Source organism: Mirounga leonina, unplaced genomic scaffold, assembly GCF_011800145.1.
Source record: "Mirounga leonina isolate KUSES-001 unplaced genomic scaffold, KU_Mleo_1.0 Mir_126, whole genome shotgun sequence".
Lineage (NCBI taxonomy): Eukaryota > Metazoa > Chordata > Mammalia > Carnivora > Phocidae > Mirounga > Mirounga leonina.
Genome location: NW_023270314.1, coordinates 30,182,567 through 30,197,185, shown reverse-complemented (window position 1 = coordinate 30,197,185; position 14,619 = coordinate 30,182,567). Strand labels below are relative to the sequence as shown.

Here is a 14,619-nt window from a genome sequence, read left to right as displayed (position 1 = left end):
GGCTCAGTCGTTAAGCGTCTGCCTTCGGCTCAGGTCACGATCCCAGGATCCTGGGATCGAGCCCCGCATCGGGCTCCCTGCTCAGCGGGAGGCCTGCTTCTCCCTCTCCCACTCACCCTGCTTGTGTTCCCTCTCTCGCTGTGTCTTTCTCTGTCAAATAAATAAATAAAATCTTTAAAAAAAACAAAAACAAAAACAAATCTACAAACTCAGAAGTATATACAGATACAATAGTTTTACTGAAAGAATTACAAAGGGGCACCAGTCGGCTTTTTATTTTAATTCTGATTAATTTTTTTTTAAGTGATTATGTAGGAAGTAATAGCTCAGAGGAACTGGGAGATCTGGGTATAGAATAACCTCGCACCAGTTGAGAGGATCAAATTCTTAAGGGAGTTCCAGGTTGGGTAACTTAATAGCTTACAGAGCTTACAAAGAAGATATAGTTTATGGTGTGGCCAAGTCTGTGTGAATCTGTAAAATATTTTTACACTCATAAAAGTAAAAATATTACCAATGATGTTATTACATATTTTAAATTGGTAAAAATAAAGACAATTAAATTTAGATTCCTCACCTTTTGCTCACAAAAGTGTCTTTAGAGCCTCTCCCAGAGTTCCAACAATTGCAAACTGATACTGCTTTGTTGTACATAAATACACATCTTCCAGGACACATTCTTAGTGTATGACCTTGTTCCCATAAAATGTCTAATGCCTTTTTGAGCTTATGGATTAGAGACATTGTCTCCTGCTTGCTGTCTCCCAGTGTGGGCCCAGAAACAGGATGAACGTAGATGCTCGAGATGGAGAAACTTCTGGAAGTTTTCATTAACCTATTCGGCCTAGATGTGTAGATGTTTCTCAAGCCTATTCCTCTGTCTCTCAAAACAGGTGTTTCTAACCTGGGACATGAAAACTACATCGAGGGCACCAACTACTTGGAGTTCCCTCCCTTTGAAGCGAGAACCCAACAGACCTGACCCCAAGCCCTATGTTCCACGTAGGTGTTTCAAGCCTTCACACAAAAGCGTTTCTTCTTACTGTGTATCCGTTTTTCTCTCCTTTCCATTTTCAGCCTCAGTTCTTACTCTTTTCCCTTTAATTATCCTCAACTGGACTGACTGGGACTTTGTATATACAGCATGGTATCAAATTCATGTGACTCTGGAAAAGATGTCATGAAGCAGGTCCATTTGCGTGATAAGTTTTGCAGTTGCGTGGCTGGTTACGGTTAAAAATTACCCTTACAAATCATTTAAATATGATACTAATGAAACAGAAAATTATTAATAAAGGCTGTATGTCCATTAAAAAGCACTCCCTAGTATATATGGCTAATGTAAGCATAAGGTGTTAAATTCTCTTATCTTTGCAAAAGGTGAACAAAACAAAGAGCAATCAGACTAAAGTTAAAAGCTGATAGGTCTCTGAAAAGCTCTGTGTTTGACTTTCACCTTGGGAGTTAGGACCTGCACATTCTTCTGGTATAGTAGCAGGGAGAACTAGTAAGTGTGACCTTCATAATCTATTCTAGCACCCTTTTCTTATGGGATAATCAAGTAGTCTGGGTCACTCCTCTTCTGGGAGTCTCTTGTCAGCAGTAGAGAATAGGGGCATGTCTATGAATTCTGCCACGCCAGCATCTTAAGAAGGGCAGCTTAGATGAATCACAAACCTATGGAGCACCTCTCCCTGAGTCTTATTTTCAGTCATTCCAAACCATGTCCCCCTTTTATTTAAATATTATTTAATGATTATTTTCTTTTACTTTAAAACTGACTTGTTTTTAGGCAAACCAGACTTACGGAATGGGAAAAGTGAGTGCATTGTTCCTTAGGAACGATTTTCTTATGATCTTTAGCAAAGGTGTTACAACATAAGTCCTTAAAATGAAATGTTTCATTATGTAGCTTAGGTGATACACGATATTTCATTTCCATTTCTTATTATGGAAAATTTCAAATGTATACAAATGGAGATAGAATAAAATAGTGAAACCTCACAGATGGATTATCTAGCTTGAACAAATATGGATCATGACCAATCTATTACTTCCAAACCACCCCTTCCACTCCCCCGTTATTTTAAAGCAAATCCCAAGTATATAATTTCCTAGTAAATATATTTGTGTATGTCAGTAATCAGAAAGTATTTTTTAAAAAGTAGTCATGTGGCACAATTTTTAAAATCAAAACAACCTACTGTTTATTGGTAATGTCTTGAGACAATTTAGAGAAAGCTGAGTAAGCACCTGGGGGAGGAGGCTGGTACACATTTTGAAACCTGACTGAAGGGCATTTCAGGTTGGCCAGGTTCTATCAGGAAGGAATGTTAGGGGGCGCCTGGGTGGTTCAGTCATTAAGCGTCTGCCTTCGGCTCAGGTCATGATCCCGAGGTCCTGGGATCAAGCCCCGCACCAGGCTCTCTGTTTGGCGGGAGGCCTGCTTCTCCCTCTCCCACTCCCCCTGCTTGTTTTTTTGCTCTCGCTGTCTCTCTGTCAAATAAATAAACAAAATCTTAAAAAAAAAAAAAAGGAAGGACTGTTAGGTAAGCCATAGGTATTAAAAGGGAGGATATTTGGACAAAATTGAGCAAAATGTAGGCTGGAAAACCCTCAAGTAAACAGGCAAAGGAATGACAAGGTATAATTTTTCTTTAAAAGAGAAGCAATTTCATAAGGGTTAGATTTTAAGAAGGCAGGCTATTGAAGCTTGAGGATGACATTTTAAAAGTCTTGGAAATCAACAAAATTCAGAATATGGAAAATTTTATAGGACAAATGACTTGGTTTCACCATCCAGTAAATTGCAAGAGAGAAAAAGAGAGATGAGGCTCGGTTGGACTTATGTCTCTTAAGTCTCTTTGAATCCATATCAACCAGTGAGTGTGTGAAGCCTGTTTGGATTCTGATTCAAACAAACTAGGGGTAAAATAAAGAGAGACAATCCGACACATTTGAACACTACCTGGATACTTGATAATATCAAGAAAATGGTTCATTTAAGATGTGATAATTTGGTTATTCTTAAAGACTTATCTTTGTGAGATACATATTGAATCATGTATGGGTCAAATTAAATGACTTGGATTTGCTTGGAAATAATGAGGTAGTGGTTGGGGTAAGGGTAGCAAGGAGGAAAGTTACGGATATGGATGAAATATAACAGACAGGTATCAATAGTTGCTGAAGTTTTGTGAAGACAGAGTGTCATTGTACTACACGCCACTTTGGAATACTTTAGAAATTTGCCATATTAAGAAGGTTTAAGCTTCCTAGTTTAGAACTTCTACATATATTTTTTCTTGATATCTCTCCCAAAAGTTTGAAAGCAGAAGGAAGATACTATAAATTCTTTCAACCAACCAGAAATTTCTATCACCTAGCATTTTTGAGTTTTGCCATGATAGATGAAGTTAACAATAGGGTAAGGCTAAGGCATGCTAAAACATTGTATCATGTTCAATAAAATTCGGATTTTAAAATGGATCTTTCTGTATTCCAATTCTTTGAAAATTGACAATCCATGGCAGGTATAATTTCCTCTTAACCAGAACACTGCACTCTCTATGTAACAGAGTTTTTCTATATCCTTAGCTAGACAAATGAGACTTTTGAGCGAATTTTTCTCTTCTGTGTCTATAAAATTTATGAATATCCATGTGTACATGTGTACCTCAGTGAATTTTTGAGGACCTCTTCGAGTTGGGGGGTGCTATTTTGAAATACTTATATACATAGAGTTCCAATCACTTGACAAATTATTTAAGGTATGGCCCCAGGAATAGGATAAAATCAGAATCTATATGTGACTGCCTGGCTCCCCCAACCCAAATCCAATCTACTTTTTAATTTATTTAAAGCATTGCTGTTCTGTTTGTAATCGCACGTTATGGTCTAAACATATCATTTTTAGATCTGTAATTCGAAACACAAAAAGGGGTTGTTTAGACATCAGTATAAGCAAGAGAGTACTAATTGTTATGCCCTTGATTGGACTGAAGCTATGCTTCAGTGAAATATCAACCAATTTGTAGGGGAATATCAGAAAACCTACTAATTTGGTATTACACAGATCAAACAACCAGTTAATTTATTGAACTTTTCACTTTTCTAAGGCCACAGATTGTATTTGTAATAGCTTCAAGGATAGATGACTCATCATGAGACTATTTTAATTACTCTTTGAAGCCAATATCTAGAATTTGGTCCCTTCTTCATAGAAATTTATTCATCATTTGATTACTTCTTACCAAAAATAAAATATGTGCCAAGCCACACATATTTTTGTTAGATCTAAGAAGGAAAGAAACCTTCTGCTTCAATTTGTTTGTGTCCCATCTTAGTGGGTAGGATTAGAGATTGTCTCTTGGGTTGATAGGCATAGAGGGACCCTGTCCCTTCTTATGACAGCAGTTATGGTTGAGAGACACAGAGAAGCTTGAACAGTCAAGTTTTCTAGTCTACATCCTCCACTCAGATCATAGCCTGTTAATTTTTGTAAAGTCTGAAATCTCATTTTTTATGTTCTCATTAGTAATAATCATATTCATGAAGCCAGCCCTATGCTAAGCACATCACATGTATCAAATCAGTAATTCCCTCACCTTTGGGGTAGGTAATATTATTTATCCCCATTTTACAGGTGAGGCAACTGATGCTCAAGAGGATTGAGTAATTTACCCAAAGATCAAAGCTGGTGAACAGGTTAGTGAGCCAGGACTCACAGCCCCACATCTAACTGCAGAGCCCAGCTCCTAACAACATTCCGTCACCACTGGGTACCTACTTTTTATTGGACACTATTCATAACAGGATCCCTGTCTTCAAGACATGGAACTGAGCTGGAGAGCTCAGTGTGGGAGCTGGGGCAAACAGAACAGGTTTCATGGAGGAAGAATGGTATGACTCCAGAGAGGAGGGTGGTTCCAGGCAAGAGAAATGGGATCAGAAGTTTGGCCCCAATATTACCAAAACAACTAGAGTCTACTTTAGCTCACACAGGATGTTTGTGTAGAGTCTGGCTAAGGTTGACCTTGACTACCAGGTTAAGGAGTTTGAACTTTATGGGATTCTGGTATAAAGAATAATGTAAAGCATTATATTTGGTGTCTTTCTTCAAAGTACAGATACTGCTACAGTATTACAAAATTGTTTGAAAGTAATTGTACAGCTGTTTGGTTTTTGTCTACATTGATATAGTACACGAAGCATTTCTATTTTATTTTTCTTTCAGAAAAACTCTATTTTTTTCTTTTTTAAAGAAAAAGTTTAAGGGGCGCCTGGATGGCTCAGTTGCTTAAGCATCTGCCTTCAGCTCAGGTCATGATCTCAGGATCCTGGGATCAAGCCTTCATCAGGCTCCCTGCTCAGCAGGGAGTCTGCGTCCCCCTCTCCCTCTGCCTCTGCCCAAAATAAAATAAATAAAATCTTAAAAAAAAAAAGGGAAAAGAAAAAGTTTAAGAAACAAACAACTCCCCCCAGTCACCCCTTGAAAAAATACAAAGCCTGTGATGTTGGGAACCTGTGTCTGCATCTCATACCACACCCTTGGAATGACTGTCATCATTAGTTAAATAAGTAAATAACACAATATAAGAGAGGTAAACAGAATTCAACAGGTCTTTTGTTCAGTCTCCCGACCTACAACAAGGTGTTCATTCCCTCAAGATTGCATTATCTGCCCTACCACATGCTGTGGGACCTTAGGGTCCACATACAGGGGTTATAATCCACAAGAACAGCCTGCAAAACTATGTGAGGTATCTTAACATTTACACAAAATAAAATAAATTACACAGACAGTACAAAGATTGTCTCCCATTTTGAAAGATTGAGGAAAGCAGATTTGCCTATAAAAAAGAGTTATAAATGATTTCAGTTATGACAGTTCTATATATGTTTAAGCTTTGCGACCGGCATCCCTCCCTACCCTCCATCTACTGGCAGGGTTTGGAAAAAGGAATATTTTTCTGATAACAGAAATCATTAAAATGACTTAAGCACAATACCTTCAGTTAGTCTTGGATCTAGTCAGGGCTCTAGACTGATAATACTGTTATTTTGTGAATTGACAATATGTCTCTGAAAGCCCAAAGTGTGGAATTCTAAAAACACAAAGGGGTGTTTATACTTTCAGATAGTAGTGGCTATTTTGTTCTCTCCTCTGTCTGGGGAGGACAGAGTCAAGTCAGGGTAAGAACTCTCCCATAGGTACTGGCTGAAGGGAGGGATTGAGCCAAACTCTTCCAGGTACTATTCAGAAGTGTGGTATTTCCCTTAGCTAGTTACAGCCTTTGGAGAGTCCAGGTTCCCCTTGCTTGTGGGTGTACAGGTGAAGAGTCCCATCCTCCTTTTAAAACCTGACTTAAGTGAACTCTGGGAGATGTTCCTCCCACTGGTGTGTGGGGCAAATGGCCAGAATAGTAGAACACTGACAGTCTCAGGACCCTTGATAGTTGCCCTGAGGCTAAAGATGCCATTTTGACTCTGGTGACCCCTTATCAAACTGGAGAGCCACTCATGGTCATTTCCAATCATGCCCCTGAGTTATCAGCTATGTGACTGAGCACAGACTGGCAGGGAATTCTCTCTTGCAGAAGAATTTTTAAAATTAGCTTCAAGAAATCTGAGTTGTCCTAACTAAAGCTAAAAATCACAGAATAGATTATCCTATTGGTGTGGAAATCTTAAAAAATGCCAGGTTTTATATCTTAACTGTCTAACTACATACTTTTCTCTGCCACCTTCCTTTTCTCCTTTTCACTCCTCCAGTGGTCTCTGTTTTAAATTAAAATGTAGTTTATACACCCCTTTTGACCTATCAGACACAAATGCCATTCTGAAGTTCAAAACATTCAAATTTTGTCCTCACACTTTTACCGAGTATCCTTCGTATCCAACTGAAGTTCTAGACAAATATATCAATTGAGAAAAAATCCCTCCACTAAATAGGGTGAAACAACTGGAATACTATGCAGCAATAAAAAGGACCCAACTCTAGATTCAACAACTTGAATGGATCTCAAGAATGTTATGCCAAATGAAAAAAAAAAAATCAACCTCAAAAAGATCACAGATAGTATGATTCTGCTTATGTAACATTCACAAAACAATTAAAATATAGAGACGGAAGATATCTTATTGTCTGTGGAAGGGAGAAGGAGGCGAGTGTGGCTCTAAAGGAATCACAAAAGGGGGAACTTCTGGGGGATGGAAGTTCAGTATCTCAGTTATGGTGGTGACTGCACAAATATGTGTGTGATAAAATGACATGGAAACTATACATCCATTTTGTACACACATATTGCACCAACATCAATTTCCTGGTTTTGATGTTGTACGAAAATTACATCCCATGTAACCATTGGAGGCAACTGGGTCAAATGTATGGGCCCTCTCTGTGCTACCTTTACAACTTTCTGTGACTGTATAATTACTGCAAAATAAAAAGTTTAAATACAGGTAAGTCCACCATAGCATGGACCCCTCTGTACAGCAAGTATAATTAAATAGAGCATAGTGACACATGCCAAAGAAGTGTCAGGTATTTTTTTTTTAAGTGTGCCATTTCTAAAAAATTGCTTCAGAAACCAAAAGGAATAGTATAAGGATGAAATGTATTCTCAGGACTATAATAAAATCCCTCCATTTATGTAGTGCTGTGAACCATTTGATTGCTTTTCAGGCATTCACAAAGCCAGGCTGGAAACACAAATGCTTTTAGTTAGATCACTGTAACAATCAAGATCAGCCGGATCATACAGTTTATAAGAACATTCTGCATTTATGGACCACATTCCTTTCCATTTGGAGAAATTCCAGAAAATAAGACCATAGCACGTGTAGCCCCGCGTCGAATGCAGGAAACCCTTCTTTAAACAGAACGGGCTGCCCTCCCTCTTCCCTCCTTTTTCAGTTCCTCTCTACTTCTCTTTCCGAGTTCATCTCACTCACTCGCCTGGTTTCTCTAGCGAAGGCGCAGCAAAAAGCAGGCAAACTTGGGAGCGGTGCCTGTCCCCAAGGCGGCGGCCGCCCGCGGTCCTCCCTGGCGCGGCGACCCAGCTCCAGTTCCCAGCGGCGGGCGCACACAGGGCGGCGGCGAAGGATGCACGCCCCCCACACCCCGAGTGAGGCCCCAGCCCCGGCCAGAGATGCTGCTGGAAGGCTGGCGCGGGGAGTACCCACACTGCAAACACAGCCGCGGCCCGACCAGCTGTTGGCCAAAGTGGCCTCTTGGGGGATTACATCTTTTTTTTTTCTTCTTTAACATTTTTATAGTACCGTGAGTGTACCCAATGTTATAAAATTATGCCAAAACAAAGAGCAAAGTCCTTGTCCTGAGGAGTATGCCGTGTAAAAAGGCGCGAATGACGCAAGGCAAAATGACAGGACAAACACAGGGTGGGTAGGGAGGAAGTTACCCTGAAATGCAAGGTAGAATCAATAAGACTTTCAATGGACCAAAAAAATGGAAATGCCAAGTCAGGGCCCCAACTCCTCTGCAGAAAAACAGAAGTAAGGAGTTGGAATAGGAATAGGAACATTTTTGAGGGTTTATTATGTGCCATGCAGTGCCATCACACTAATTCTATAAGGTAGGTATTAGTTTACATCTGATTGGAGGGGTTTCTAACACTCACCATGTGCCATACATAATTCTATTTTACCCTCATAAAATCCTTATGAAGTAGGAAATATTTCCCTCATTGTACAGATGAAGAGAAGGAAGCAGTCAGGTTAAGTAACTAGCTCTATCTGGGTCACTCAGGTAGAAAGTGGGAGAACCAGAATAGGAAGTAGCCAAGATCTGAATCCAGGAAGCCCAGTTGTATGATGGTGCAGGCATTCATATCCACAGGCCCGGATTCCCCAGCCTGCATGCTTCATTGTCTGCAATAATGCACACTGAATAAACAATTTAATTAAAAAAATATTTACATTGGCTGTCAGTATTGCATAAATTCACTTTGCAAAGGCCTTTCAGATTTCAGGGAAAACATGCTTCCTTGAAGAATACATACTGTTGTAAAAAACACAAGATGTTCTCCTTCCTTCCTTCCTTCAGCAAACATGCATGAGTATCTGTTTGTGCCAGGCACTGTGTGGAGCACCATGGAGACAAGAGTGACCAAAAGAGGCAAAAAGGAGAGAAAACAAGGGAACTGGAGATGATGTTCATTTTAATGATAGATACACACTAGATTTATCAGGAGAAATAGGGGTGAATAGCCAACAGGAAATAAGGGAACATTTCAATCTTATTATACAGGGAATGACGTTATTCTGGGCTGGACTGTCCTGTGTGAGTATTATTTATCCCTTTTTTCATTTCCTCTCTTCTGTTTCCTTCATTTTAGTTATGACAGAGGAAAACACACTGTCAAAGAACATCTAGTATAGACATTTGTTAACATTTCAAATAATGCTTTGGGTGGCAGAGTAACACCATTAACAGTAATGGCTGTCTCACATTGAGAGCTCACCATGAATCAGGCATTAGTCTAAGCATTTGACACATGTTAACTCATTTAATCCTCATAACAATCCCATGAAGTAGGTGCTATTATGATCTCAATTTTGTAGCTGAAGAGATGGAGGCTCACAAAGATTAAAAATCTTGCCCAAGGATATAATGCTAAAAAGTGGAGGATTTAATGTATTAACTGAAATTAGGTTTTGGATTATTTGTGGATTCCCTTCACCCTTTGAATTCCCTTCCAAATAACAGTGTGACTGTGAGTATTTCACAAGCGTGGAAATGGTGAAGAGCTATGCAGACCTCTGAGCCTGGGATGAAAGAGTGGTATAAAAGATCCCTAAAGAAACAAGAGACCCTGGGAATTGTGTTTTCCAAGTCTGCTATCAAAAGCCAGAATCTTAACTGGCATAAACATCTACTTTGGAGCTAGGAGGTTGATATCAGTACTATCACTCCATGTCCTATCTCACTTTATTTTTTTTAATACATTTTTTACTTCCAGAATCTTCTGTAACACACTAAAATAAATCAAGCCATTAAAAACTAAAATAAAGCGAGAAATCCTCCCCAGCTCCCCTCCCCCGCCAGAAAAATACAGAAAAGCATTTTTTGGTAATATTTTTGTGATTGTGTAAACTGTATCTTTGTTAAAATAGAATATCCCCTTGAGAAACAGAAAAATTATTTGATTTTCCCATATGGAGGACAACAAAGCCTAGTCTTTCCATCTGAGTGCAGTGTTTAAAACCCTTACATTATAAGGAGTCTGAAAAAACTATAGTTCTCTATTATAGGAGCATCATAGAATGATAAAATAATAAACTGTGTTGCTAATTTCTGTATTCAGTCATTTTGTCCCTTGTTAGCGCAGTTTACTTCAGAAATTCAAGGGTGGGGCTGAGCTTTGGGACCCTTGCAAAGAGGATGAGTGAGGACCTCCCAGACCACACCTCCCTCCCAACCTCCTCCCTGGTGAGTTCCACTTCCCAGTACTGAACTCCTAAGTTCCCAGAGTGGCTCCCACTTTCTCCTTTCTCCCTTTAGGCCTGTCTCTGTTGGGACTTTTCTCCCACTTCCTTTTATTTCTACCTCATTACCTAGTCTTGCAATGTTCTCTGACCCTTTTCCTAAGCCAGCTTCAGTGGTGGCATGCTCAAATCTGAATTTTTCCTGGCCCTCAAAATGCTGTTAGTGTGACTATTTGCTCGCTTATCCTTTCCTCCCCCTAGACTAATTCATTTATTCAACAAACATTTCTTGAGCACCCTAGTATTTGCCCAGGACTGTGGTAGGTGTTAGGGAAACAGGGTTAAAAGAAACTCCCTAACAGTGTTCCTGGAAGATAGTGATACTCGGTGATTGTTTGTGGAATGAATGAATGGAATTAGGTCATTACAAAAATAGTAGAAGGAAGACCAGAGGAAGATTAGCAGTCACACTAGAGACATTTGGCAGTTCCATTTCTCCCATCGTGCACATCCTACCCTGTAGGGTAACATCTTTGTAAGCCTCTTTTCTCCTCAAGTTTTTGTTTTCCTAGTCGACTTTCTTTCTGCCGGCTCTATTGGAAGCAGGAACTCTGGCATTGAAGCGACTTTGTGCCGATGCCCAGCACTGTCGTTTACTAGCTGGGTGACCCTTGGTTATTTCCTTAATTTCTACGGGCTTCAATTTCCTCCTCTGTAAAATTGAGATAGCAAACACCTATAATCTGGAGGATTGTGTGAAGATTGAGTGGGATTCACATTTGTAAAGGGCTTGGCTAAAAGTCTGGCTCTTGGAGAGTTCTCCTTTCCTTTCTTTGGTCTCTCCCCAAACCCCACCCCTTACCTTCCTACCAGATGTCACCAGGGTAGTAGTGGCTTGTAAGGTAACGTCAGGGGATACATGAAGCACATCTTAAAAACCCGTATTATTTTGATAAATATCAAAAATATCTAAGTAGCCATAAATCCCATTCACCTTTGTTTTTTTCATAAAAATCATTGCTTTGGATATGTAAAGATTTAAAAAAAAAACAAAGAAGGGCTTAAGTTTTAAAAAAAATAGTTAGAAAACATCAGCAAGTCAGTACAAAGGAGAAGGGGAAAGAAAGAGGAATTGACACCTGAAAAACACTGAGGAAATAGACAATGACAATGACATGAAAGAAGAAAAACATTTAACACAGAAGTCCACAGCAGCTATATTTATTATGCTTGGCCTCAGCATTTGATAAACTGAGAGGTAACCATAACCATATTATGCATTTCTCAAACGTCACTCGTTGAAAAATTCTAGTTCTGGGGCTGCAAGGATTCAGTCTATAACTATATGATCATATGTCTTGGCTTTCTTAGCCTAGGATTAGTCTGTAACAGGCCAAATGGTCAGCTTTGGGTCCCTAAAAGTCACCTGTCCAGTTCTGTCCCTGATAAAGTACAAAGTGAAAGAGAATTGTTCGTTTAGATTTAAGAATAATTAATGACCACATAGGATTTCCAAAGAGGTTCTATGTTCCCCCTACTGTATATGTCTCTGTCCTGCTCTGTAAAATGAATATAATAATAGAATCTATATCATAAGGTTGTTATGAGGATTTAACATAAAACAAATATAATAATTGATATATATGTGTGAGCCATTGTTCTCATTAATCTAGAACAGACTAGCCTCCTTGGAGCACCTTGCACTACATACTCTGGCAGAAGAGCTCCTCTATCCGAGCAGCCTTGAAAATTATCTATCCCCTTATACCAATCTCCCTGCTTTTTAATGTTTTGTGATAGAATCAGCCCAATAAAAGCTTTCTGTCTCTGAACGTGTGGTATTCAATAATTTGGAAAGTTCACATATCCTCTTCAGTTTCTCCATCCTTACAAACTTCTACCCAGACCATAGATGTTCTGTAGATTCATTTGTTAACATTTGAGAAGCTATATTACACACGTGTGCGTGCGCACACTTCTTGGCGTTCCGTGTGAGAGAGGCCACGGATCTCCATGACTCTTGAGGGACTCGTTTGCAGTAAGGCTAGTTTCCCCACCCCACCTCTCCCAAAAGTTAAGTATAAAAGGTTATAACCAAACAAACCCAAACTAGAGCCCTAGCTACCAGGCCCTGGCAATCGTGATCAAGGTGTAGCAAGTTCTTTTTACAACGTAAGACAATTCAGTCATAAGGACTCTTGTCTGCGCTGCCTGGAAGCAAATAAATATGAATATAAGAAACCAGGAAATTGGGAGACAGGTCCTCAAGACTACCCCCCCACACACACACACACCCAAGGGTGAGAAGCTGCACCAGTTTGAAGTGCATAACAAAGAAAGCGGGTCCCGGAGCCTGGAGGGGAGGCGGGCGGTGATGGGGGCGGGGGGGGCGGGTAGCAAAAAGGTGTCTATAGGACCTGCGCCAGGAGAGGGTCCGCTTACACCTCCAGGGCCGCAGCTACCCCTACGCCTCTTTTCTCAAGATCGAAGATGCTCCTGAGACCGGTAGAGATTCACTTTTGTACTGAGAAATTGACATCAAGAGCCACCCCATCCTCCGGTGCAACCGGGCCCAGGTATCTAAACACTTGTGCTTAGAACTGTGGCTCAGGATCTCCAGGTCCCCACCAAGCCTCTCAAGGTCCCAACTACTGCCCCCTCACTGCGGGGCACACACCCTGGCGCACCAGTGACCAAGCCTCCCAGGTTGGGCTTCCCAATTTAATTTATCCCTTTCCTCTAACCAAGTCAGAAGCGGTGCGCATCTCCTGGGCTGTCCCGGCACACACCGCACATCTGGGGCACTCCCCCACTCTCCCTGCTGGATCGCGAAGAGAGGATGGGAGCCCGCGGGGCGCACTGCGCGCCCCGGCGCCTCCACCCCAGCCCGTGGCAGGGCGCAGCGCCCACCCTCCAGTGCCACGGCCTGCGAAGAGCCACTCCCTGTGCAGCTCCCAGCGCCCGGCCGGCTGGTCCCTGCGCTCACCTCTCACCGGACACGGGCGTGCTCCCAGCTCACCCCCCAAGGACTCCCTGTGTCCCGGCTCCCTTCTCTCTTCCCTTCATTCATTCTCTTTTCTCCATTTCCCTCCAACCCTCACACTCTCCACTCTCTGGCTCTGGCCTCTTACCCCTTCTCGCCTTCCGCCCTACTCCCTGGGCTTCTCCCCTCTCTCCGTGTCCCCTCCCCGTCCCCTCAACTCCCCTTGGCTTTCCCGCTCCGCGTTTCTGCACTTCCCCTGCCTTCTCTCCAGCGCGCCCCAGGCTTCCCAGTCCCACGGCGCTGGACGCCTCCTCCCTCGGAGCTTCGGACTCAGTGTTCCAACCGCCCCCCGCCACGGCCCCTAGATCCAGCACAGCTCTCGCCTTCCTACTCTCTGAAGGAGACTCTCTGGGGACTTCCAGGGCCGCAGCCCCCCACCCGGGGTACCGTGCTGGCCGGGCCCAGGCAGCCCAGCTGTCAGGGACAGCGGGTCTATTTTAGGTCCAGCACCCAATGTCCCTGCCCTGAGGACATGGGCCCGCAACTTGGGTAGCACTTGCCAACCCTGATCCCAAGCTGACTCGAGCTAGGCTGGTGGCGCGGCCACGGCTGTGGAAGGCAGTCTCAGGACACTGAACTGAAAATCCAAGTGCCAAGGGAATCTGGGGCCGGGGGCGGAGGTTGAACTCCCGGGAATGGGCTACCTTGGCATAGCCACCTCTCTTGCAAAGGAAGTCACACGCGAGACTTCCCAGTCAGTCCCCTTAACTCCGTATGCTCTGGTTTACTTAATTTCTAGTCAGTCCGGTCAGTAGCCTGCAATAACCCACCCAAAGCCTGATCCTTTGGAAAATCATAAGAGGAATTAGGGTCAATCAACAAACAAGTTACAAAGAGCCACAATGCCTAACCTAAGCCCCAGAGGGTTGGGAGACCAGACCGCACGTGTGTGTGTGTCCCTGTGTGCGCACGCACACACGCGCACGAACACCAATCCGGGCTGGGATCCAGCCACAAGTTTGCACACTGACAAGTCTGTAAGCCTAGCCGAAAATAGAAAAGTTTCACTCACCTGTGTCTTTTTCTACCTCTGCCGATTGGGATCCAGGGGAAGTATCGGAAAAGGGTGGATTGAGAGACCCTCCTTTCTTTTCTTTTCGCCTTCCCAAAGAGTGGAAATTTCCATC

General features: G+C 42.1%; 1 protein-coding gene across 2 annotated transcripts in view; it reads right to left on the bottom strand.

Moving 5' to 3' along the window:
• SLC38A4 (solute carrier family 38 member 4) overlaps positions 1-14,588 on the bottom strand; it is a 67,100-nt gene extending 52,512 nt beyond the window's left edge. Inside the window, exon 1 of one of the 2 annotated variants that reach the window (XM_035002811.1) lies at positions 14,505-14,588. The gene's annotated coding sequence lies outside the window, so the exon portion shown is untranslated. The remainder of the gene's footprint in view (positions 1-14,504) is intronic. The other variant, XM_035002812.1, reaches the window with a different exon arrangement.
• Between the last annotated feature and the right edge of the window lie 31 nt (positions 14,589-14,619).